Raw genomic sequence first — 26,747 nt, forward strand, 5'->3', positions numbered from 1 at the left:
AATTTATCTTTGTTTTGATCTCTAAGTAACTACACAACAAATAGATGTGCAAGTATGCCTTCTTTTTCAATATTAGGAGTGGTTCATATTTTAGCTACATTTTTCAATGGACACAGAATAAGGATTATGTCAAGGAACCTGATGAAATAAAACTTCAGTTCTTGAAGACATAAAATCAGAAGATTGTATAAGGTACTTTTCTAAAATTTTATACATGGGCAATTCAATTACATTGTGTGCCTTGCAGTTGCAAATTAGCCCTTAATTAGTGTGGAAGGACTGCAAACATGGACTCCGTACACGTTTACTACTTGCTAGTTAATGTACTGCTTAAATCAATAATCAAATTTGTATATGTGAACAATGGCACTGAATCTATGAATATATATTCCTGAATATGTGGAAGACAGTTGCAAGTTGTGCTTTCAGTCTGAACCACAAGAAAACAAAACCCAGTCATATATGATCACATATGTTACATGCTTGTCTGTGCATTTCACTCCTTGGTGCCTCATCTTGGACCAGGAACTTCAAGGGAAAAAAAACCTAATTCCTATGCTTCTCCAGTCCCTAAATGCAGAAAGTTCAGAACAATCAGTGTGATAACGTGATGATAAAAAACAGTTTTATATCATCTTCCTTCCATTTGCTTCAGAACAGTAATGAGCTGAGAGAAAATATAATAAATCATGTTTTAAAAGGAATTCAACCAAACAGTATGAGAAGAATATACAGCAAATCAGGCATGTGTAGAAGAAAGAGGGTAGATCTAGATTTCATACACAGTCTACACTTAAAACTCCCATTACTGAAATAATGATGTCAGGACTATTTAAAAGAGAACTGTTCAAAGGGACAAAGGTGCCTGATATCAGCTTTCAATAGGAACTGGTCAACTCCACTTTCTGACTTTGAGAAATTCTTGCTATTGCAAAATACTGTGGAGCATTTTTCAAATGCATTCTTGAGATGCCTGTCTCTTGCTCTATTAATTTTTATTGATATCTGTATAGTAATTTTAAGCTACTGTAAAATATTTTTTAAATGTCTGATCAATAGGAAATGTCATCTACTACCATAAGAAGCATCTGATTTGAGAGCTTTCCAAACACCATTACTGGTATAAGCAAATCAATGAAAGTAGTATTTACTGTATAAAGTTTATATTATTTCTTCCCTGACAGTGTTTTTAGCCACAGTATTGGGTTAAAATTTTAAACCCCCCTCTGATTTCACTAATGTATTTGTGAATTCATACCTAAACTAATTACTGGTTACAACACCACAGCTATTTTCAGAATGTGGTCTCATGAGGTGTTACCAGTGTGGAGTGAAAATGAGTCGGTAACTTACTCTTTCTTCTTAAGAAATAAAGCGTTACAGTCCTAGTGTTTTCTAGTCAAAGTGGGTGGTAGTTTGCCTAGTTTGTTAGTACAGGTGTGATCTTAAATAAAGTCAAGCAGTTAATTAGGGAGTCTCTTACAAGAGTTGTGCAATGGCTAAATAGACCTGCCATGACAAATGGCACACAAGTGTGACTGTAGTCAGTTTTCCCAGCAAGGAAGGCATCTGAAAATCTGTCTGATCGCTTGATCTATTTTTCAAGCTTAAAGCTATGTTTTCTCTTTTTAGCAATTATATTTTGGAATTATGCAGGGAAAAGAAGGACTTTAGGAGTTAGGTATCCACTGAGATTTCCTTTCCCTAGTTGAGTTGAGAGCTTCAAGGATCAAACTGCAATTTATGCACAAGGTGTGCAGGAGATAAGGGAAGAACAAAAGTCCCTTTGTACAAACATTAGTCACAATTTTGTATCTATCAAGTCCCTTGAAAGCTGAATCATTTACTCCTGCCCAGCATTGCTGCTGAAATGTTTTTGATTATGTTCAGTCTCTTGAGAATTTACAGTGATCTGAAGGCATCATTCCTCTTTATGTGTTCCTGTGAACTACACTTTGTATGGTTGGAGGTAATATGTTTTTCACATCAGAAAATTGCAGTCTGATGTTTCAGCCAGTTAGTTGGGTTGTCTACCCATTTCCCTCTTAATGAGGACACGAACGAATAGTCATTTATGACTATTATGTACCCTTGGACTCAACCAAATTTAATAGTGAATTTTCCTTATATCCGAATGGGAGATAGTTTTAGCTATCCAAATTCAAAGGATACCAGTGTGTCTAATACTGGGGGAAATCAAAATGAAAAACTGAAAGAAAAATGAATGCTCTGGGAGAAGTGTTGCAACTTGATACTTTGATTAAGTTCCAAGTTTGCAAGTCAGAGGAAATGCTAGGAGAAAAAGGCTTAAATAAGGTTCTGACTGTAATCTCAGACAGAAATTGGCACTTATTATACCCAGGTCAGTATTTCCAATAGTAAAAGCATTACTTAGAATGTCTTACCTGAAGACTGAATGCCATTTATTGGTAACTTTGTATTTGGAAGACACAGAAAAATGCCATGAAGGTGAAGTAATATTGTTACCTGTAAGAAGCATTTTTCTTTTCATCTCTGTACATCTAAGCATAGCAGCAGTAATGTTCCTATTTTAATGTAAGTGAAGAAGTTATTTACATTTGCCTAGTGTGAACAATAATTGCCTGATAGCTGGTCCATCCCAGGAATGCATTCTTCAAGGCAGGGATATATAGAAATACTTGATCCTGTCTTCCCTTGTTGGAGTGAAGACATTTTTTGCTGCTGAAATACTTTGTGTAGTGTTTGAAAGTGAGAATGCTGAGTTAGGAGTGTCATTTTTTCAGGGACCAGTGTTACTTGCAATATCCTTGTTATTCAACTGAACAGTAAGGAAAGTACCATAATCTCCGGTGAGTTTGTATTCGTGAGAATATTTTTGCATGTACTCACTGTGTAATGTTGCTTTATAAATGTTGCTTTTCCAAGCTACCTCCTTAATTACATTACAAATAAATCATCCTGGTTGAAATCGTGATTCCAGTATTTATGGTCTTGATAACAAAATAACCTAGCCAATTTCTATGAGACCTGAAAGCCTGAAACTGTAAATTAATCTTAGATAACACAGTGTGATGGAGAAAGAAAATACAAAAGAAAGTGAGCTTAGAATTGGAGATGAACTTTAATGTTCTTTGGGGACAGCACCTAAAATTCTGTTCTCATGGTGAATTTTTCACTAACTCCTTTGCACAATACTTGTAGCACAAAATACTATTATGGATAGATTTCCTAGACTTCCGTCTTTAGAAGATTTCATTGGAAGGACAACTGTGCTGGTTTTTCTAGTCAAATCTAGAATGAAAAATTCTAATTTACAGATTTTTTTTATTATTTTAGAAAATTCCTTTTAGCAGTTTGCACAAAATAGTTAAACTTTCATAGAATCCAGCAAGCAACATTGTCAGCCTCTGATCCCTCCTTTAAAGACAGACAATGGTATTGTTATTGGTAATTGGTATTGATAGATGCTATATACATTCTTTTGCATTAAGCAAACATAAATCTGTCCCATCAAAAAAGAAGACAATGAGTTGCTTAGATCAGACTAGAACAGGCAATGGAAGAAGAATATGTTATTTCCCAGCTTGTATTTTCATTATTCATTTGGCGTTCGGTGTTAATAATGCATTGCAATGCAGAACCAGGTAATCCAACTCATAGAGTGCTTTATTATCAAGTATCCTGAAGGCACTTCACAAGAACATCAGAAAGGATACAAAAAGACAATAGCTCATGTATAAGAGAGACTTAAAGCTTTTGTTTAAAATGTGATGAGGTTGGGTCCCATCAACTTGAGAAGAATTTTGTTTAGGGCTATGTCTGTTCCTTTCTCTTTTGATATGTGTTTGTATAGTTTACTTCACAGAAGTATCAGAAGTGGGGGTAAACTAGCCCTTTGAGTTGGCAGTCTGCCTGGCAGTGTTTGCAGACTTCTGGAAAAAGGAGTTTAGTGGGAGTTCCATGGCAGTCTGCTTATTTGGTGTGGAAAAGAGGACTAAGTTATCACTTAGTACACACCATCACAGATATTACAGTCCAGTGCTGCAATAGATAGTATGTAATTTCACAAGAGAGTACAGTTTTAGGGAGTTGTCAAATCCAGCAATTCTCTGATAGAGGCAAGGTAGCCACAGGTCAGTGCTCCAGGTACAACCAGTAGTGAGGCTGAGAATGTATTCTCAGTATGTACCTGCAAACGCAGGTGGAAAAAGCACATACACCACACAGGCTACACAGATGAACACAGGCAGAAACACACAGTATTCATGCAAAAACAGCCTCCTGTTGTCCCCTCTGGTTGATCAGGATGAAGACCTATTAGTGGAAAGTTCATATGTATTTACCACATGAACCTCTCCAGAAGCTGGGCTTATCCACACACGTATTCTATTTGCTGGCTAGTCTGCCTTGGTGTTCACTAGCAGCCACACACTGGCTTATGTACTCTTGCTAACTTCAGTTGCTGACATACCAGACACATGATCCCCAATGACTTGTGATCCACAATCCAGCTGCTGGCACTTAGACCTCCATACACCTCTATGCACATAGAATAGGGACTTCTCTCACCCAGGACAATAGCAATTGTTAGTAAGAATACAAGACTGACTGTGTTGAAGGGGTGCAGGGCATGGCCAGACAAAGGTGTTGACCAGTACCCTACTTACAAGTAACTGGTCCCTCTTATCTGCTTCTCCCTCCCTTGCCACACTTGTTCCATAATAAGTCTCATGCAATCCCAAAATGCTCTTGCCTGCATCCTACAGTGTGTCGCATACACATCGGACTGCAAGATTCTTCAGAGAGGCTCTGTCATTGGCCCATGGTGCTGGGTTTTCCAGTGGAACCACGGGGGCTGATGGCTGTTGTGGGACAGCTCTGGATGTGCTTGGGCATGGGCTTGTTTCTCTGCCTGTGTTACTCAGGTTTTACCACCTGCCAGTGTGCTTACTGTACGAGCTGATGTTCTCTGGTGGTGGTGCCAGGGCAGGTTGGTATTTGGATTACCCACCTCCTATTGTGCCTCTACTCCACTGCACATCTGCCGATGAGCTATTTATCAGCCTAACATAAAGGAGCTTGTGTTTTAGATATTTATTATACTTGGCACTGAATAGGAATACAAGAAGACAGGGGAGCAGGTCCAAGGTGCCACCTTATTTCGTATGTCTGTATTAGCTTGACACAGCACAAAACTGCTGTCAAAGCTATTTTGCATATTAGTCCTCTAGGATTAATGATCATGTGTCAGTCTACACTGCAACTGCTGTCATCACTGTAGCTCAGTTAAAATATACATGAGCCCCATTCCAATTAACTGCAATCTTGCAAAAGTTGCTCATGATGATTGATAAATCCATAGCTAGTTAAATAATGTTGCTGGTGATCTTGAGTAGTGATGCCACACAGACAAAGCAAGGCAGCTAAATTTATCTTTGAAGATCATGCTGTTTTGTGGCATCTCCACTGAGTCAACTGGGGACAACTTCACTAGCAAATGCATCCATATAGCAACAAATGATATGATTTGTAGGTTACCAAGGGCTTAGTCCACATTTTGCATCTCTTGGGGAAGCTAATGTAGAGGATTTGGCCAACAAGTGTCACAGAAAGAATCACTGGAATAATTCTAAATATGTTTTCATGGAGCAGAAAGCATGGATAGCTTTTCAGTAGACTTAGGTCCAAATTGCCAGTATAATAAATTCTTTATAGTTAGCCAAAGCACAGTGAGGATATAAACCACATTTTACTAGGCACAGGCATATTTAGTCAGAATGCATTTACATGGGTATTGTGCTGATTGAATGAGATCAAATGCATAACCATTTTCTATTTGATTAATACCCACAAAAAAATGAAATATTTGTTAACCCATATATCAATCTCAGTTACTCAATTTTAGCCAGAATATTACTGCATTAGATGTCTAACAGATAACTAATGACAAATGTAGAGGCTGACATTGTCATACAGTTTGGACAGGGGTAAAACATCTGAACTGTACTTAATGTTTCTTAATCAGGATTTCAAACACCAATGAGATCAACTGAGGGTACACAGCATAAGTGAAGGCAAAATGTACCATTCAATTACTCAGAATGCACAGAGAATTTTGCTAGTGTGTTTAGCTAAGAGCCTGTCAGATATTTTTACTGCAAAATTCCATTCCAGGGACTCTATTATGTAAAGAAACTCTCTTAACTAATTTTAAAAATTTGCTAGAATCTTTTTGAAAATATACCTTTCATGAGTACAAACATAAAAGAGGAATTTTGAGGTCACTTTGGTGCACGTGCAAATTTATTTTACTTCATTATTTTGTCCATGACCAGCAGACAGCAGTGTGGCTGAGACGTGTCTGAAACTTAATGAAAAAGCTGCTTTGATTTACTCTGGGACATAAGGGACAGAGCACATTTTGTCACTTGAAGCCAAGGGATGAAAGTCAATAACTCAGGTTTAGATGAGTCATAGTTTCTCTGGCCTTCAGTTTACTCACCTGTAAAATGGAAATAATGGAAAGTGGCAAAAATACTAGTGTGTGAAGATTTAAACAGTGTTTTTAGTTTGTTGCACAGAAAATGGCAAGGATTTCCATTAATGCAGAAGTACTACCAGTGGTGGAGCCTGCTAAGAACTTTACCAGCAGCTAACAGCATTGTGTTATCATAGGAGGACTTCCCCATGGGAAAAGTATCTTTCACAAAGTCAGCCATACACCAGTTCAGAGTTGGGCTATTTAGTCCTGAGTTTATCTACCCATTTACTGGTCCCATTAATGAATTTAGAATCATAGAATCATAGAATAGTTAGGGTTCGAAAGGACCCTAAGATCATAAAGTTCCAACCCCAATGCCATGGGCAGGGACACCTCACACTAAACCATCTCACCCAAGGCTCTGTCCAACCTGGTCTTGAACACTGACAGGGATGGAGCATTCACAACTTCCATGGGCAACCTGTTCAAGGGCCTCACCACCCTAACAGGAAAGAACTTCTTCCTTATATCCAATCTAAACTTCCCCTGTTTAAGTTTGAACCCGTTACCCCTTGTCCTATCACTACAGTCCCTAATGAAGAGTCCCTCCCCAGCATCCTTGTAGCCCCCCTTCAGATACTGGAAGGCTGCTATGAGGTCTCCATGCAGCCTTCTCTTCTCCAGGCTAAGCAGCCCCAACTTTCTCAGCTTATCTTCACAGGGAAGGGGCTCCAGTCCCCTGATCATCCTCGTGGCCCTTCTCTGGACTTGTTCCAGCAGTTCCATGTCCTTTGTATGCTGAGGACACCAGAACTGCACACAATACTCCAGGTGAGGTCTCACAAGAGCAGAGTAGAGGGGCAGGATCACCTCCTTCGACCTGCTGGTCACGCTCCTTTTGATGCAGCCTAGGATACAGTTGGCTTTCTGGGCTGCCAGCTCACACTGAAGCCGGCCCATGTTCATTTTCTCATCAACCAACACCCCCAATTCCTTCTCCGCAGGGCTGCTCTGAATCTCTTCTCTGCCCAGCCTGTAGCTGTGCCTGGGATTGCTCCGACCCAGGTGTAGGACCTTGCACTTGTCATGGTTAAACTTCATGAGGTTGGCATCAGCTCACCTCACAAGTGTGTCGACATCCCTCTGGATGGCATTCCTTCCCTCCAGCGTGTCAACCAAACCACACAGCTTGGTGTCATCGGCAAACTTGCTGAGGGCACACTCAATCCCACTGTCCATGTCACCGACAAAGATGTTGAACAAGACCAACCCCAACACCAATCCCTGGGGGACACCACTCGTTACTGGTCTCTAGCTGGACATTGAGCCATTGCCCACAACTCTTTGTGTGCGGCCATCCAGCCAGTTCTTTATCCACCGAGTGGTCCACCCATCAAATTGATGTCTCTCCAATTTAGAGACAAGAATATCATGCGGGACAGTGTCGAATGCTTTACACGAGTCCAGGTAGATGACATCAACTGCTCTGCTCCTGTCCATCAGTTCTGTAGCCCCATCATAGAAGGCCACCAAATTGGTCAGGCAGGATTTCCCCTTAGTGAAGCCATGCTGGCTGTCACCCACCACCTTGTTGTTTTTCATGTGCCTTAGCATGCCTTCCAGGAGAATCTGCTCCAAGATTTTGCCAGGCACAGAGGTGAGACTGACTGGTCTGTAATTCTCCGGGTCATCCATTTTCCCCTTCTTGAAAATGGGGGTTATATTTCCCTTTTTCCAGTCATCAGGAACTTCACCTGACTGCCACGATTTTTCAAATATGATGGCCAGTGGCTTTGTACTTCATTCGCCAGCTCCTTCAGGACCCGCAGATGGATTTCATCAGGACCCATGGACCATTTCCAAAAACAGGGATCAAGTGATGCAGCCCATTAAGAAATCTCTCAGAAACATTGATACTTACGATGGTATTTCATCAGATATGACCAGTGCATACTTCACTACAAAACTTGTGATGTCAGTTTGTATTAAGGTACTGTATCACTGGCCTTGGACATTCAGCTTCCAGGGTTTTCTTTTGGTTAGTATATTCAGACAGAACTCTCATAAACGGATAGGAACTGAATTAGTTGAAGAAAATAGCGGTTCTGTGTGCAGTTTTGGAAAATATTTCTTGGGAAATATCTTTGCATTCATTAAGATTATGCAAGGTGGAAATGGGCCAGTCATGAGTCAAAATGTTTTGATAAGGTAACATTATGAATCAACTGTCACCTTGTTCATGAGATGGATGTGCAGCAGAGAAGATAGAGAGCAAATCCTATTAGGCGTATTGCGTGGCAATTTCCTCAAATTATGCAGGACTTGAGACATGCTCTCAGAGACAACTTAAAAACAGGATGGGGGCGGGGGGAGGGGAAGGAATACTCAGTTCTGACCATTTCAAGTAATAATCCCAAACTCTAATTAAATCTTTATTCTCCCTTATCAGTCCTTTCCATAATGTCCAATGTCCAACTAAAGGGTTTTCTTTGTAATTACCTCTTATTTTCTAACTTTCATTGCTAATTAAGGAATTTTCCAATAAATTCTGCTTTTATTTCAGGCAATTTGAATGAATGGTTTCCTGGAGCCTGCAGGGTAGAAGACATTGTTCCTAGGTGAGAAAGAAACTGATATATTGCCTTAGCATCATCACTCACAAAGTAATAATCTCAGTAGAGGAAAGGGTTGTGGTTACTCTCTGATACGCAAAAATACCCTGGAAGGGACCAACTTAAAAACAGATACAGAAAATGTAAATTGAGGACTTTAAATTAACTTCAGTGAAATTTATGTTGTTGTTACTTAAAATCTTATTTTTCATGAAGATGAGAGTGACTGACACATGGTGACTAATGAAAAAGATAGGTCACTATTCCCATCTGCATTTGACAAGCTTTCAAAGCCACTGCTAGAAAGATTTTGAACACCTGTGTGCTCTCAACAGAAAAACAAAGTTACGTATGTGTGAAGTTGAACATTTTAAATTATTATTTAGGTTCTATATTTTTTTTTAAATGTTATGCTTAAACAGGAGAGTTTTCTATTAAGGAAAAAAAAACAGCTACTGCTATTTAAAGTAGTGATGCCTGCATGCCTCTGTTAGGTAGGCTTAACTCCATAGTTGGAGATTGAGGGATATTTTAGAAATCCTTTACAATTAATGCACAAGCTTTGCCCAGGTGAGGTTCCTATTTATCAGTCTCAGATTTTCAAATTTTACCAGAGTTATCAGTCCCCTGAAAGGCAAGAAATTGCCCCTGTCATCTTCTTTCACGATTTCAGCCAGCCCCTTCTCCTGACTCACACACCTCACACACCTCCTTCTATTGTGTTCCGGTGGGGTTCTTCTTTGAAGCGCACCACATTATTATTATTATTTTATTTTTTGCACCACGTATGGTTAAGAACCTTTTATTTTTCCAGGCCCTGAGGTTCATGGTTTGGATCAGTCAAAAATGAAAGCTTTCTGTTATAGTTTCACTGTAGGTGTGTTTTATATCCCAGTGTGCCATAAGTAAAAATTAAAAACCTTACTCAACTTTAACTTCACAGCATTATAAAGACATTATACAAATATGGAATTACTCAAAACGTCAAAGCGCCCTGTGAACTAAATTAGCGATTTGAAGTTCTCCTGTTTAATGTTAAGTACCTTTTGAATTTTGACGATGCCAGCTGAACTCACTCAGTGATAGCTTTTTGAGCCCTGTCCTTAGTTTCTGCATGTTAGGAAGTTTTCACCACATTTTTATCAATTGTTCCATTTCTTTTGTTCAGCGATATAATAAAGTAATTGAAATAATTCACTAGCATGTAACCAATTTACATCACAAGATACTAATGATAACACTTCTGACTTATTAAGTAACCTGTCCTTTCCATAGTCACAGGGCTGCACAGACTAGATTTAGAGTCTGTTCCAAGTGAGTTCAGTTATTTCACACTGAGTCCTTAAGTTACAGGACCTAATATGAACAAATTTACACACAATTTCTCAACATAACTCCATTGAAATGATTGTGTGATTCAGTGTAGCTACATAAAAATGACAATAGAGCTGCTTCTCAATTACCAAATGGTTACAGGGTAGTCAGTGTTTCAGTGCAAAATGTAACTGATTCTTAATTATACTATCTTGGAAGAAAGGCCACTGCTTATAATTTAATTGCAGTTATAAGAAATGTCTCCGCAAAGGGAAAGAAGTAGTCACATATGTACATGCTTATTTTCTGTTTGCTGAAAGTACCACTTTCTGATTTATCTGTTCTTTCAGGTGAAGTTTGTAGACCAGTACTCTGAGTATCAACAGCAGTATCAACACCAGGAAAGGAGTTTCAGGGCTATTGACTTGATATTTTATTTGTTTGTTTGTTTGTTTTCCATTATATGCACTTATTTACTATCCCAGAAGCAATTAGAAGATGAAGCAGTTTTTCAGGAGATATAACAGTGTGCAATAAAACCAAATAGGCAGCTTTTCTAGCCACAGCTGAACCTTACCAATTACAAATTCACTCAGTGAGCAGAAGCAGGCTACCCTACTTCTGTTAATCAATTCTGGTTTTCCCTTGCTCCCAAGGCTCTTCCTCTTCTCTTTGCAGGAACTTTCTTGTCCCCAGCTCCTACAGACCCCTGGTCCCTCTGCCCTGCAGTCAGGGTAGACAGAACAGAGTGCCTGGGGGCACAATCTGGCCACTGTATGAGTCAGGGATCTTGTGGTGTTTGGATTTTGATAGAAGTGGAGCGTCAAGCATAGCAGAGCTGGTCTGGCTGATACTACATGGGAAGCTTCCTGCAGAAGAGCAGTTTTCCCATGATCTTTACCACCACTGCCAGAATGTTTCATTCCATTAACATGGTTAAGTGGGAGCCTTTGACTCTAGGAGTGCAATTATTCGTCATAGTGGAAGCTGGGTCAGGTTTGAGGATACCTTTTATAATGCTTAGAATAGTATAAAGATTATTTTCTCTGTTGTTGGTCTGCACTTACAGTAAAAATGTGGCCACACTGCACATCTATTGCTGTCAGAGCCCCGGTAGCACGCTGTGATCGTATAGTGGTTAGTACTCTGCGTTGTGGCCGCAGCAACCTCGGTTCGAATCCGAGTCACGGCATCATCCTGGTGATACCACAGCACACGGGCTCTGCTTTTGCCCCTCTATTCTGCTTTCTCATGAGACCCCACTTGGAGAACTGTTACATATTGTACAGTTATGTACAAGTTCTGGTATCCTCAACAGTTCTCGTATCCTCAACATAAGAAGGATTTAGAGCTGTTGGAGCAAATCCAGAGGAGGGCAATGAGGATGACAAAGGGATGGAGCACCTCCCATATGAAGACAGGCTGAGAAAGTTGGGGCTGTTCAGCCTGGAGAAGAGAAGGCTGCGTGGAGACCTCATAGCAGCCTTCCGGTATCAGAAGAGGGCCTACAGGAATGCTGGAGAGAGACTTTTCATCAGGGACTTTAGTGATAGGACATAGGGTAGCAGGTTAAAATTTAAACAGGGGAAGATCAGGTTAGGTATAAGGAAGACATTCTTTACTGTGCGGATGTTGAGACACTGGAACAGGTTGCCCAAAGAAGCGGTGAGTGCTCTGTCCTTGGCAGTGTTCAGGGCCAGGTTAGACAGGGCTTTGAGCAACCTGGTCTAGTGTGAGGTGTCCCTGCCCATGGCAGGGGGGTTGGAACTAGATGATTTTAAGGTCCTTTGCAGCCCTAGCCATTAGCTTATCAATAGGATTATTCAGCTACATGCACTGTTCAGATTACAGGACTTACTCAAATGGAAAATTTCACTTTGTACAGTTGGGTTTCTGTCTTTCTCTTACTTCCACATCAGAAAATAATTCTAAAGGCCACCAGCACAAGGTTAACAGAAGAGAGCTGTCAGGTGAAACACTCTTCTACAGAAATGAAATACCTTTAAACAATAAGTGAACGCCTTCAAGGAGAAGTGGCCTTTGTGGACGGTTGCCTAGTGATGAGAACATCCAGTGCCAGGCTGACTGACTGGCAGCTCCTGTTTGCAAGGCTGTAACAAGTCAAGGGTTTTTCCAGCTTGGGGAAGAGAGCTGCATAGGGAGGGCTTTCATTAGCTCAAAATGAGCGAAGCTTTTTAAGTGGTGTGGCAGCATATCCCATCTACATATAGAAATTCCTACAAGTACTCACTGAAGCTGGCCAGTGCTATGGTGGAGGGGGGGTGGGGGTGGAGCATTATGCCTAGAACAGTTTTTCCTCCATTTTTTAGCTTTTTTGTTTGTGTAAGTTTAGAGATGCACCATAAAATTTGTTCCAGGCTGTAGTTAAATTCCTGTGTAGCTTATGTACAAATGATGCTGCTACTTAAACATATGATTTACAATGGACTCCCCACACGCATACACGTGTGCATAAGAAATGGAGCAAGATGAAGTAGAAGAGAGAGGTTGGAAGAGATTTTTATTGAGGTGGGGAAGAGCAGGATTTTGAATGGGAGGGCTTGTTGCAGGCAAAAGTGACTGTGTAACTAAGGTCTCATGTTAGTGTGTACGTTGTGACCTTGGAAAGACAAACCATAAACTCTCAAATACCCAGATGGCTTGTATTCAGAGAAGTGTGTGTGTTTTGCAGAGCATGGGTATTTGATGGGGTCCCAGTTCATAATGTAAACTGGAAGTCTTCTTTATCAGGATTGACCTCAGGCACTGACCGAGCTGTGTTTAAACGTCCTGGGAGTTAAAATGCTTTTATTTTTGAAGGAGTTTCAAAGTCAAACAGAAAGAAGTTATATAGCCTGAAAGTTATTACATGATGTTTTATTTGGGGTTGAATGAAATGGTTTAGGTTGACCATAGGTTAACCATTTTTCTTTTTTCTTTTGAAAAATAAACCATCCTTAACACAATACCTCAGCATACTTTTCAAAGTAGAGGCTACAGCTATATTTCTATGATCTGGAATTATATCTACTATGATATTTAGCACTGTAGAATCACAGAATGATTTGGGTTGGAAGGGACCTTTAAAGATCATCTACTTCAACCTCCCTGCCACGTGCAGGGACATCTTCCACTAGACCAGGTTGCTTGAGGTCCCATCCAACCTGGCCTTGAACATTTCTGACAATGGGGCCTCCACAGCTTCTCTGGGAAACCTGTTCCAGTGTCTCACCACACTCACACACCACACTTGCTTTTCGTAAAAAAATTCTTCCTTACATCTACTCTAAATCTACCCTCTTTTGTTCTAAAACCATTATCCCTTGTCTTATCACTGCACTCCCTGGCAAAAATCCTCTCCATCTTTCTTTTAAGCCCCCTTTATATTCTGATAGGCCACTATAAGATCTGTTCTAGCCTTTTCTTCTGCATGGTAAACAACTCTCTCAGCCTTTCTTCATAGGAGAGGTGCTTCACTCTCTGATCATTTTCATGGTCTTTCTCTGAACCCACTCTAAAAAGCTCCATGTTCATCTTTTACTCTTGTGCTCCAGAGCTGGATGTAGTACTCTGTATGGTGTACTTGGAGTATTTGGTAACATATTTTAAGAACAGAGGTGCAGCAACCTTGCTTTATAATTGTAGGTATCAAATGTTCCTTCAGCAGAGCAGTCTGCAAAAACTGGCAGTGTTTTTGTATTCCAGTTAGATCAGTGCAAACTGTTAGACAGGTTTCACTGATGCTTTGTTATCGCATGTATTTTTCCTTTTTTCTGTTTTTACTCATTGATACTTTACTGTAGAACCTTAAGACAAAAAGCTTTCACTCATTCAGAGCATATCTGTACTTTCTTTGCATGTACAAAAGAATCAGAGAATTAAGCAAAAAATCTGTTGCACAATGTCCATCAAATTGTTTTGGTTGTACAACAACTTTATAAGTTATATGCCAGAAAAAGAAAAAAAACACAAAAAAAACAAAAACAAAAAGAAAAACCCCAACAAAGGGACAGGGAAAATGCCTAATCTGAGATATGACTTTATTTGCCCATGTGAAAGCTGGTGGAGTGGCCAAATCTGAATATGCAATGAAATGTCCACATAGGTCCTCATAGAACAAGACTCCAGTGGTGAACTTAGTTTCATCCTGTACTGACTATGCTTGCCCTCTTTCCTGTCCCAGTTCAGTCTTCAGATATCTGCTGTTGCCTTCTCATCATGAAAACCCATCTCCTTTATTATGTTTTTGATTCCTGATGATGACTTCTTTGAGATACCTTGAATCACCGCTAGACCTGATCTGACCTGCAATACATGGAGATGGCATTAAATAGAATGCCTGACCTGCATAGTTTGTGATAACATGTATTTCTTGTTAGTTTACCAGTGTGTTTCAAAGCTGGCAGAGGTTTCCCAAGGAGCAGGCAAGTCGTGCCATCTCGCCTCTCCAAGTGACTAGTCACTCACGAGAGTGACAAATCCTGCCAATAAGCATCCCCTGCTAGCAGCTGTCCAGAGAGGAATGTTAATCTACACAGAAATTGCCTTAGGGCATGGTGTGACAAAGAATATCCACAGAGAGAAGGCTGTAGTGATTCTTGTTTATCATTTCTGTTGCATTACAATTAGATCTGTAGAAAAAGCTCTGGCTGTCCTGAGCTATCATGTGCTGTGACTTTGAGGGCTGGTATGTTTTCAGCTTGTTATCTAAAGAATAGAAGGACAAGATTTTTTGGCAGTTTCAAATTTCTTCCATGATTTTTTTCCTGTCAGTTTATCTAACCCAGCTGAGGGATGGCAGTTTGCTGAGTTAGGCTTTTTGACATGTACTACTTAATATCCCTGAGTGGCAGAGTACCACATAAAGTAAAAGATGGGCATAGAACAGCTCAGAGGTGCGACAGGAAGGCTGGGTGCCTTGGGGACTTCATGGTGGTAACAACTAAAACTAACCTCTCAAACTACATTACTTTCTAACACTTCTCCTTTGGCCATCACAAAGAGTGATGGCAGGAGTCAGAAGGAGGTTGGTGGGAAAAAAGCGGCTCTAAGAAGAGTGCTGCACCAGTAGGGACATTGTTGGTTGCCAAACAAGCTTTGGTTGTATGAATGCCTACTGTGTAAAACCCAGGCAGGGGAAAGAAGAAAACTTAGCTCAAAGGGAGCCTGGGTTGGCATTGACTAAACGCACAGCAGCTCAGCAGCCTGTGCAAAATGTTGCTACCACCATTGGCACAATGAGAACTAACCCCAACAGGTTTTGTGGGCAAAATTAGTGGGGGATCAAGAACTGCAGTAGGTTTCATCCCTGTGTTACCAGTGTCACCCCAAGGGCAGTGCTCCTATGTATATGCACTGTGAGGAGAGGTTGGAGAAGGGGCTCAGTTTCTTGATGTTCTGTCATGTTAACATGCAAGTAGCGAGTTGTCAGACAAATTGAAGGAACGAACATCCCTTCATCCCAGAAAACTTGAAAAGGTATAAACAGTGCAAAATCTTATCTTGTATCAGGAAAGTCATGCTTTTTCAAATACATATTCAAGAGCAGTCCTTTTACTTGTGTGTGCTCATTTTTGGATGGATGCCCAGATCACTTAAAATAATTGTGTCTTTTATTTGCATTTTTGTACAATTTATTGCTTATTAATATATTTTCTCATTTTGCTAAAAACAGTGGATAAAAATCTGCACATCAAATTAAGGAAGTCAGTTGGTGAGTGTAATTGTATTTTCTGGTTTAAGCATTTATGAATCATACATAATAATTTATTCAGGACATAATCAGTGCAGAGCAGGTATCTGTCACAACCTTTCCAATTCAATATTTTTTTTACAGCCACTTTGCACTCATGGGCACATATTTCAGCGCTTGTCTACCTCGTGCACCATGCCAAATGAGAACACAGGTAAACAAATCAATATTTGACCATTAAGGTGCAGAAAGTGATTTTAATTTAAAATTGTTCATGAATTTGAGGACCATGTTTTTTGAAATATAACCCTGTTCAAGTTCCTCATGTTGTGGGGAACTTGTAAAACCTGAAGGGGTAATGAGCTTTTCTTACTCACCGTCTGCTGCTGCACAACCCCAGTCCCTATTTGTTGACAGTTAAAAGCTGCCTGTGAAACCCTTGCACCTGATGTACACACGTGCCATGTGCATGTGTCAGGTGCCACCTAAGATGCGGCACACAGTAAGCAAGTGATTGTTAAGAGTTTTGCCATTTGCTCCTTTGGTAAGTGAGACTGGAAGGGTTTTATGAGCTCTCATCACAGGGAAGACAGTGCTTGCTGTGAGGCAGCACTCCTGTGCACAGCGGAAGGAAACCAGTGGCATTCAGCTGGCCGTATGGAAAGCCCGAACAGTTTGTAGTTGAACATTTCATCCTGCTGGCTGCCAGCCAGGGGAAAGGGTGCTGAGAAATAGAGGAGCGTCTGCATGTGTCTGAGTATTGTCCTTTGAAATATCTGAACCTGAGCTTGTATTTGGAGCATCAGTAGTTAGGAGCTGTATCACACCCAGTGTTGTGTGAAAACAAAAAAAAAAAACAAGCACTGTTCATTGGAAATGGTTTTAATTTTGATGATGATAGTAATTCCTTAAGTCATAAGTTATTTAACCTAGTATAGTATGAAGTAGTTCAGAGACAGTACAGACAATTTGGAATGAAATCTTTGGGTCATGCTGCTTTTTGCCCTATTCTGTTGTGGATGCTGTTTCCACCCCTCCCTCACCCCCCTTTTAAATATATTTTAGCAGGAGCTAGCAAGAGCAAGTATGGTAGCAGGAGCTATAACTTTTCTGATTGCATTTGTATAAGTTGGATGAATTCAACTGTAGCGCACTGTACTTATTTTAGAGTAACGGGGACTTCACTGTCATAAGCTGCCAGTTCCACCTGTCATGTAATTCACAGTTTTTATGTGGTTTATCTCAACTAAGTTCCATGTCTAGAGCACACTGCTACATATTACTGATCTGTTAATGAAGCAATAGCTATATTGTCTATCTTTCTGATTCCAGCAAACAAAGAATAAGCACAAGTCAAAGATTCCCTTGACAAATCATATAAGCAAGGCTCGCACTTCTAGCCAGAAAATTATAAGTTTAGCTGAGAGCTGTGTAGGTTATTATACATCTTAGCTCTGAGACTTTCTTGGTCTTGGTTGATTTGCAGGTAGAATTATTCCAAATGCCAAAGGAATAGAGGAGCTTTTCTGGCAGGTGGGCCCTAGAAGGGCCCACAACAGGCCAGAAGATGCAGGGATGGTCCTCACCAGAACAGCACATCCCAGGCCCTAGGAAAGACCGAGAGTAGCTTCCTGCAAGTAGTGCAGCCCATGTTCAAGGCAGGAAGAAGGTGAGGAGAATTGTGGTCTGCTGGCAGCATACACTCTGGCATTGAACATCAAGTTCAAGGCTGGCTGGAAGAAAGGTGATAGCATTAGAAAGGAAGTTTCCAAAAAGACTTTCCCTGTTTTGCACTTCTAGCTCCTGACGCAAGTCAGTACTGCTCTCCTTCACTCTGCTCTTTTCCAATGGTGCTGAATGCTGATCAGCTAATACTTGGCTCAACACCAAGCAAATAATTTCCTGGTAATTAATTTGTTTTCTTTACATCTGACCTGAATTTTTTTCAGGTAATTTGCAGGTTGGGTAACCTATCAGAATCAAACAATTTTAGTGGGTACCCAGGAGTACAATAAGTAATGGTTATTTTGACTCTGACTTCCTTCAGATTCCTTCTCTCTCTCTTGGCATTAGGGTTTCATTGCTATTATAGAACTTTGCATATAATTACCAACAGCTTTAGGTTATAATTATATTGTCATTTAGTACATTTGTAATGGGAAAGAATGAACAAAGCAGTGAATTAAATATGCCAATGACTGTTGGTGTTGTGTGCCTTTTGCTTTCTTAACAACTTCATTAATATTTTGCAATGTTTATGAGGAGCTAGCTGGAAAAACAGCCATTGCATGCATTTATAAATGTCACGACTCTAGGAGCTAAAAGGAGAAAACAAACAGGATGAGCTGATATCCTTTAGGATTTAGTTTTTTTTAATATGGACTTTAAAAATTATTGCAATCATTTGCATGTTTATTTCACATGACATTTTCAAAAGAGAGCAGCAGTGGGCTAATGCTGCAATAAGTGGTAGAACTCCTGTTGAACTCAGTAAGACCAGATGTAAACAGGTACCATTCACTGAAGAAAATACCACAGGGTGCTAGCTGTTTGTAAAACGGTGAAAGTTAAAGCATACCGAGTCTCTCTCTTTGTTCTTGAATTAACATACAATCTCACTGTCTGTATGGTATTTCCTCTGCTGGTGACCAACATAAAATATAGTTGAACATTTTGCCACCATATATGTGGAATAAACTTAATGGTTGTCCCTAGGAGATCTAGAATGGCTCTAGTTTATGTGAATCAAAGCATCATATACACTTGTTAATATTACATAATTTGTAGTACATAATATGCGGTTATATTACATAACATAATGTAATATTATATTACATTGCACATGTAAAAGTATACTCAGTTGTATGTGTATATGTATGTATACACAGCTACAGAATTAATTCTAAATTACATAGTACAGTGGAGCACTAGGTCCCAGCTGCCTGACTCAGCAGGTGATCATAGGTGTCAGGGATGTCAGAGGGCCTTTCACATCCTTGTCCTTCTTCCAGTGTGCCACATTACATCTTTGCCTCTGACACTGATTGCAGCACAAGTGGAGGGGATGGGTTAGCACAACAACCAGTTTAGCAGCAGGCAGAGGTGGAGTTTATTGTAGCATTGGTGTCTGCATGGGTAGCACTTCTGCTTCACTCACAGCCCAGTTTGGGTCCCTTTCAGCAACTTAGGGCTGTATCACCTGAATATATCAGCACCATTCTGCAGAGCACAAAATCATTATTAAAGATAATGGTCACTTTTTACAGTCCTATGAACACTATGAGAGTAGGCATGAAAGAAACAATGTCTCTGAATATCTAAACAATTTCATGTAACTGTGTGTGGTCATAAGAGAGCTATCAAACTTGAATCCTGGGGGCTTACAGGTAATTCCACAAATCTAAAATAAGGCAATTATAATGAATTTGTTTAGTTAAATACTAATGCTGTAGGCCTATTCTTCTCTCTCTGGTCTCTAGCTAGAGAATACTGGCAGTATGATATTACTGAATATATGAGATCGTAAAGCATAAAATATATCTGATCCATTGAGAGCATCTGCTATAAGCTCTCAATACCATATAAGCCTGTGTAAAATGCACTTTTCCAGACTAAAGTCATTGACCTTCTAGTTATCAATAAAGATGATGAATATTTAGTAAAATAACTGGTGTTTGTAACATATTTCAAGTTAGTATGAGAAGCTAGAATTTGACAGCATGGACGGAGATGTTACTGAAGTTGGATTGGTTTAGTGATTTTGTCTCTAAATAGGATAGACATCTCTGTACAGCAGAAGCATAAGTTTTTATAAGTGAAATCTGAGCATTCATTTGTAAATAAAAGACAATTTGCAGAGAAGGAGAGTTTAATTTAGAAACAATTGTCAAGATAAGTGAATCAGCTAAAAATAATTAGGGAATGAGAGCGTATGAACAATTTTTTTCATACTCAAATATTTAGGATTAAATGCTTTACAATGTAACCCTTCAGTCCTACATATCTTTGTGTAGTGCGTATCTTTGTGTAATGCAGAAGAATGTGTGAAGGTAAGAACAGTCAAACACAAGTGGAAATACTGGTGGACATTTCTTAAATATAAAATTTCAGTGACATTATCCTCAAGTGTTATACATGAATAGAAGAGTATTTAAAGGTAAAATGTATCCTATCTTCTGTCTTTTCCTGGCCAGCTAGAGGAATTAGGAATTGAGATCAATATGACTAACTAGGAATCATAATACTTTGTTCAATGGAGAAGCCAAAACACTCTCTTGGGAAAATTTTACTTGCAAAAAGATGGAATACAAAAGTCTTTGAATCCAAAAGCCAAGCTGTCCACAATCAGGGAATGCCACAATTAAGCTTGTGAGCATATACTTCAAAGTCATGCCACCAAATTGCTTACTTACTTGCTAGGATTTCTCAGTGCCAAAAGGCACAAGGATTTTTTAAACATTGACAATACATTTGCTCCTGTTTCGGAGAACTGCTGACACAGCAAAAGCTAAGCAAGCACTCTAAAGTGGGCAAATGATATAGACAATTTCAGGCCAGTGCATTGAAATTTGGTAAAAAATCTAGGTGCAAATGAAGTACTGTAGTGGAGAATTTCACTGATTATGTCATGCTTAACTGCCTGAAAGGATCTGGCCTAGGGACTTCAGCCTAGATGACAAATTTCTGAAGTCATATAGCCATCAGTAAGATTACAGAGGTACTTGACCCTGAAGTAGCAAACATCCTGCATAAGCACGTAAATGACAGACTGAGAAGTGCTAGACCTGGTGTCTTAACCCTAGCAGGATTCTCAACACTGAGATTGCTGTATGAATCTTTTCTGTGAAACCTGAAGCAGGAGGATTTTCTGAGTTAGTGAATTCCCTATGAAGAGAATGATAATGAGCCACTGAGTAATGTATAGCTTAGAATAATAAGAGAGTGTGATGGCCTCCAATTCAAAACTTTCTATCTCTACCCAATTTGAAAGCTGGTTCTGGGTGTGAATCTGAATACAAAATAAGCACCTGGAGCAAGGCTGGAAAATTGATTCATCAGTTACTTCTCCTGACAATCAAGTTGTAAAATTGTTCACACTCTTTTTCCTCCTTCTGGATCAATGATTACATAGTATTTTAATGTGATCAAAGTTATTCTAAGTTTCAAGATCATTGTTATTAATTAGGTAATAAAAGTTTTGTTGATTTGTGGGTTTTAGAGTTTGAAGGGTTTTCTTTACTTTTGTTTTTTTTTTTTGTTTGTTTGTTTTTTTGTTTTTGTTGTTGTTGTTGTTTTGTTGGTTTTGTGGGGTTTTCTTAATAGGAAGGAAGAAACCCAGACTTTTTGAGCTATGTTCTTTTAATGAAAGGATGTTAGAGAATTCATTAGTTCATGACCATTGTGTACTAAAAGGCAAATGATACAAGATTTCATTTTTCAAATTTTATGTATAAGGCATAAAATCCATTGATAGCAGCAATATCCTAGCAGCATGGTCTCTTAGTAAACAAGCTTTCAGAAAAACTATGATAAATAAAGTATCTTTGATAGATAAATGAATGCCATGAAAGCTAATGCTCTGCTTAATGGATGTACAACTTTACCAGCATCCATTAATTTGTATATAAATAAGCTGTAAGTATAGGTGGTCTTCAAGTCAATTATACTTCAGCTAAGCATGACATGGAGAGCACACAACAAAACAGCCTCCTTGAAGATGCAGTAATGGTGAGCAACAGACAGATAATCATGAAGGATTATCTTACTGGCTCATAAATCCAGATCAATGCTGACAAGACTCAGCTCTGGGGATGACAAACCTCCTCTTTCTCTTGTGATGTTGACTTGAAGATGCCAGGCTAATGATCTTACTCCATTAAGCTTTTTCCAGTACTGTCATTCGATGGTGTCTTGTTTGAATGTTTATATTCATCTTCTTTTAAGTTACAGATTACTTTTCAGGCCTTGGTACATCTGACAAAAGTAATTCTGCAAGCTCTTTTTCCATTGAGAAATCAAAATATTTGCTATTGTTTCTAGAATATTGCACTAGTCATTGGATGGCATTCCACTTTCTTCTAAGGAAGAAGTTGCACATTTAATTAGGACTAATTAAAATACAGTAAGAAATCAAACTTAACACCCCCCCCCCCATCTTATTGATATTTTAGAAAGACAATTAAATTTTTGTTAATTTGTCTAACTGTTCACTTGGGGGGGGGGGGGGTGTTCAAAATGAAACTGCTAAGAGGGGTTATTCTTGTGCTTTTTTCTTGTTGTGTTTATTATTATCATAAGTTTGATCTAATAATGAGGTCATTGTCAAATGTTTCAGAAGGGTGTTTCAGTCTTTCCATGTATAAAATCTGTAACTCTGTTCAGTGTGCTTTTCTAACTTGTCCATGCGTATAGCATCTGTTTAAAGAGAGAGTGTTACTGAACACAGTGTTCAAGGTAGAGGAACACTGCCATGTCTGTGGTTACTAATACATTTACAGATCATTCAGACTGTGTTAATGGGGCTAGGTTGTCAGCATTTTCTCACCTATTTTCTGCTACCCTTTATTTTCTCACCAGTGAATTTGTCTTTGTAACTCCCAGCTGCCTATCTTTGGCAAATGTTTCAGCAGTACCTTACTGACATACGTGTTCTGCCTAGTTAAAGCAGCTCTGTGTATATGTTCTAATTTATAATATATGTTAATCTCCTGATCAATAAACTAATGGTCCCTTCTCTTCTAAACTGGCTTGATTTTTAAAGCTGCATTGTGCAAGGTCCTACACCTGAGTCAGAGCAATCCCAGGCACAGCTACAGGTTGGGCAGAGAAGAGATTCAGAGCAGCCCTGTGGAGAGGGACTTGGGAGTGTTGGTCGATGAGAAAATGAACATGAGCTGGCTTCAGTGTGCGCTCACAGCCCAGAAAGCCAACTGTATCCTGGGCTGCATCAAAAGGAGCGTGACCAGCAGGTCGAAGGAGGTGATCCTGCCCCTCTGCTCTCCTGAGACCTCACCTGGAGTATTGTGTGCAGTTCTGGTGTCCTCAGCATACAAAGGACATGGAACTGTTGGAACAAATCCAGAGGAGGCCATGAAGATGATCAGGGGACTGGAGCCCCACCCCTATGAAGATAAGCTGAGAAAGTTGGGGCTGCTTAGCCTGGAGAAGAGAAGGCTGCGTGGAGACCTCATAGCAGCCTTCCAGTATCTGAAGGGGGGCTACAAGGATGCGGGGGAGGGACTCATCATTAGGGACTGTAGTGATAGGACAAGGGGTAACGGGTTAAAACTTAAACAGGGGAAGTTTAGATTGGATATAAGGAGGAAATTCTTTCCTGTTAGGGTGGAGAGGCACTGGAATGGGTTGCCCAAAGAAGTTGTGAATGCTCCATCCCTGTCAGTGTTCAAGACCAGGTTGGACAGAGCCTTGGGTGATATGGTTTAGCGTGAGGTATCCCTGCCCATGGCAGGGGAGCTGGAACTAGATGATCTTAAGGTCCTTTCCAACCCTAACTATTATATGATTCTATGATTCTATTATTCTAATTTATGTTGCTTAAAAGGTCAAGTGGATGGTATTATGTTTTTGTGCTCTCCTGTTTTCCTGTGTGTGTGAACACCAGTGTTATGCAGATACTGTATTGCCCACTTTAAGTCACTGGATATTTGTCACTTGTCCAGTGGGTAAAAGCTTTGCTAGCATAGCTAATAGTTAAGCTCCCACTCTCTAGAAACAAATCAATATGACATCAGGGACCTGTTTTTTCCCCTCAGCTTTACCTGCCCTCATCTATTTAACTTGTCTGCCTCTATTATCTCTGTGTTAATATGAGGTCTCAGGAGTGAAACTGAATTACAAATGAGTCCTAGTGTCCTGTGTTTAAAAAAAAACATATGACTCACAGAATTATGGGAACTTTTGGTCAAAAATAACCTGAATGGTAATACTGGTTTTGGCTGAGGTAGAGTTAATTTTCTTCACAGTAGCTGATACGGGGTCATGTTTTGGATTTGTGCTGGAAATAGTGCTGATAATACAGGGATGATTCATTATTGGTGAGCAGTGATAACACAGAGTCAAGGCCTTTTCTGCTTCTCATACCACCCCGTCAGCAAACTGGGAGGGAACACAGTCAGGACAGCTGATGCCTGCTGACCAAAGAGGTATTCCATACGACAGATAGAGTGTCATGCTCAGCATATAAAACTGGGGGGGGGGCAGAAGAGGAATGGAAGGACATTTGGAATGATGGTGTTTGTCTTCCCAAGTAATCACTACATGGGATGCAGCCCTGCTTTCCTGAAGATGGCTGAACATCTGCTCACAGGAAGTTGTGAACGAATCTCTTCTTCTGCTCTGCTTGTCTATGCAGATTTTGCTTTACCTATTAAACTGTCTTTATCTCAATCCACAAGTTTTCTTACTTTTACCCTTCTGATTCTCCCCCCCCTCCATCCCACTGGGGTAAATGAGTGAGTAGTTGGATGGGGCTTAGTTGCTGGTTGGGGTTAAATGATGACAGTGATCTCACAGGCTTCTGCATACCTTCTTTTTTATTATATACTCTTAGAAAGTAACACTGAAAACAGCATACTCCTGAAAAGGGACATTTTTCAATTGTTAGTATTATAAAATAGAACAGGTCCTGAATTTTTTAAGTCTTTATTAATTGTGCAAACATTGGCTTCTTCAGTATGAGATTTGGTTGAAACTGGACAGTGAATTAACAAAACAGGTTGTTTTGACCTTGCATTTTAGTGATACCAAGGCTCTACAGGGTAAAGCAGCACATATGTGTGGATATCTGTAAACTTTTTTGTTTTACATAATTAAAAAATATCCTGAAAACTCCTTATTCATTACCCTAACTGTATTATTTTATTATTCCTTTGTTTGTACCTCAAGTTCTAGAAAAGAGGAACAGCCTACACACTGCCAAGGGGGACTCTTTGTGAGAAGTCCTGGATAAATATGGCTTGAAAAGCTGCCGTGAGACTAGCATGTCAAGTATTCTGGTCCAGGATCTTGACAAATGAACAGTTAAAGGAGGGTGCATTACTTCCCCTGCCCATTCATTGCTCAGTTTTACCTATGGAAAGACGAAATGCCGTAATGAAGAGTCTAAAAAGGTGGGTAGCTTAGCACTAAAGAACAGCTCCTTTTCTTTTACATTTGCATGCAAATTGATCTAGAAATCTATCAGCTGACTCTGCTAATGAGGTCAAGAAAAACATGCAAAGTTAATCAAACTGAGCTACAGCATTTATTGGTTGACTGTCTCCAAGGATGGAAACTCAGGAACACAATATTTTGTCTGTGCTTACAGAAACACCTTGCCAAAGCAGTGGTATCAGAATTTAATTTCATTGAAGAGCCGCCTTTCTTTTCCCTTTTGCACAAAAGTTACCCATGCATGTCAGTCTTGTCATTTTAATTGAACTTACAGGCGTGACTGGCACGTGGTGGAATTTACTCTGTCGATATAAAAATAACAAATTATTGCAGAAGGTTTGATAAAGAAACCTGGGACTTTGCAGAGAATAGTGAGGAATTGAGGGTAGAAAGGAAAACGTTTCATGAAATACAGCTTTGCTTGCCAGTTGACTTCTGTGGTTTATGCATTTATTCTTGTCATTTTGCTTAATTATTCCAGACACTATCCTCGTCATATTCTGCCTTAGAGCTATTAATCAAATGGTTCAATCTTCTCCAGTGTGCCTTTCAGAAACAAAAATATTCCTAGTTACTTTTACAGCTCCTCTGATTTTTCCACCATTTTGCTTGCACTTTGAAATGAATTGTAGAAATAAGATTTTATCTTCTTGAATCCATGAAGGATATTAGGGAGGAAATTAATTTTAAATTTGAATCTGATTATCCCTGAAAGATTAATTGACATTGCTAGTTGTGACCATGTGGCCTGAATAAAAGCCATTATGGGAAATGCCTTGATTCAAGAGTATTCTAAATAAAGTCATGCTGTAGTACATGTATTTGTGACAAGTGTATCCATAGACACCTCCAAGTTTAAATTGCAGCCAGGGGAAAAACAGTGTTTGTTTAAGCACATGTGTTAATTGAAATTAGCGCCAAGAGTTTATGAGAGGTATGATGGAATTATGCAAAGAAAGGCCATGCTAAATAAGAAGATAATGCCTGATGTAGTGGAAAAGAGTCAGAGTATCTGGAAGAATGACACTGTTTCTCTTTAAGAACTGTTGGCCATCTTGTGTGGGTTTAAATGTTAAAGGACCCTGTTTTGGCCCCAGTTTGTGATAATAGTAACTATTTTCTTCAAAAGTGTATATACCTCTTTTGAAAATGGAGTATCAACAATATTAAAAAAAAAAAACAAACAAACTAGTTAAGGCAGAATTTATACTTCTATATAAAAAAATAAAATGGTACATGGATGTCTCTGCACTAGCAATTGTCAGAACCTTTAGAAGCCTAAATGAAGGTTTCCACACATATGTAGAGTCATCTTAAGGTCTTAGATGCCCCTTTGCTGCATGCAGATGTGAGGTGAAACTGCACCAAAAATCAAAGACGTTTGAGAAGCCTAGCTTTATCTGCCAAATGTGCCCAGGGCAAATCCCAGCATCCCCACTCACTGCACTTTTCAATACGGCCAAAGGATAAAATGCAAATGGTGGATTCTACCTCA

The 26,747-nt window shown here is 39.5% G+C and overlaps 1 non-coding gene across 1 annotated transcript; it reads left to right on the plus strand.

Annotated features, from left to right (window-relative positions):
* The first annotated feature begins 11,509 nt into the window (after nucleotides 1–11,509).
* Nucleotides 11,510–11,581, plus strand: TRNAH-GUG (transfer RNA histidin (anticodon GUG)). Its single transcript has one exon. It is a non-coding gene; the product is annotated as a tRNA-His (tRNA).
* The last annotated feature ends 15,166 nt before the right edge of the window (nucleotides 11,582–26,747 follow it).

The sequence above is a fragment of the Pezoporus wallicus genome, unplaced genomic scaffold (genome assembly GCF_028554395.1).
Source record: "Pezoporus wallicus isolate ANWC-B61680 ecotype Strahan unplaced genomic scaffold, APGP_CSIRO_Pwel_v1 contig_6999, whole genome shotgun sequence".
Lineage (NCBI taxonomy): Eukaryota > Metazoa > Chordata > Aves > Psittaciformes > Psittacidae > Pezoporus > Pezoporus wallicus.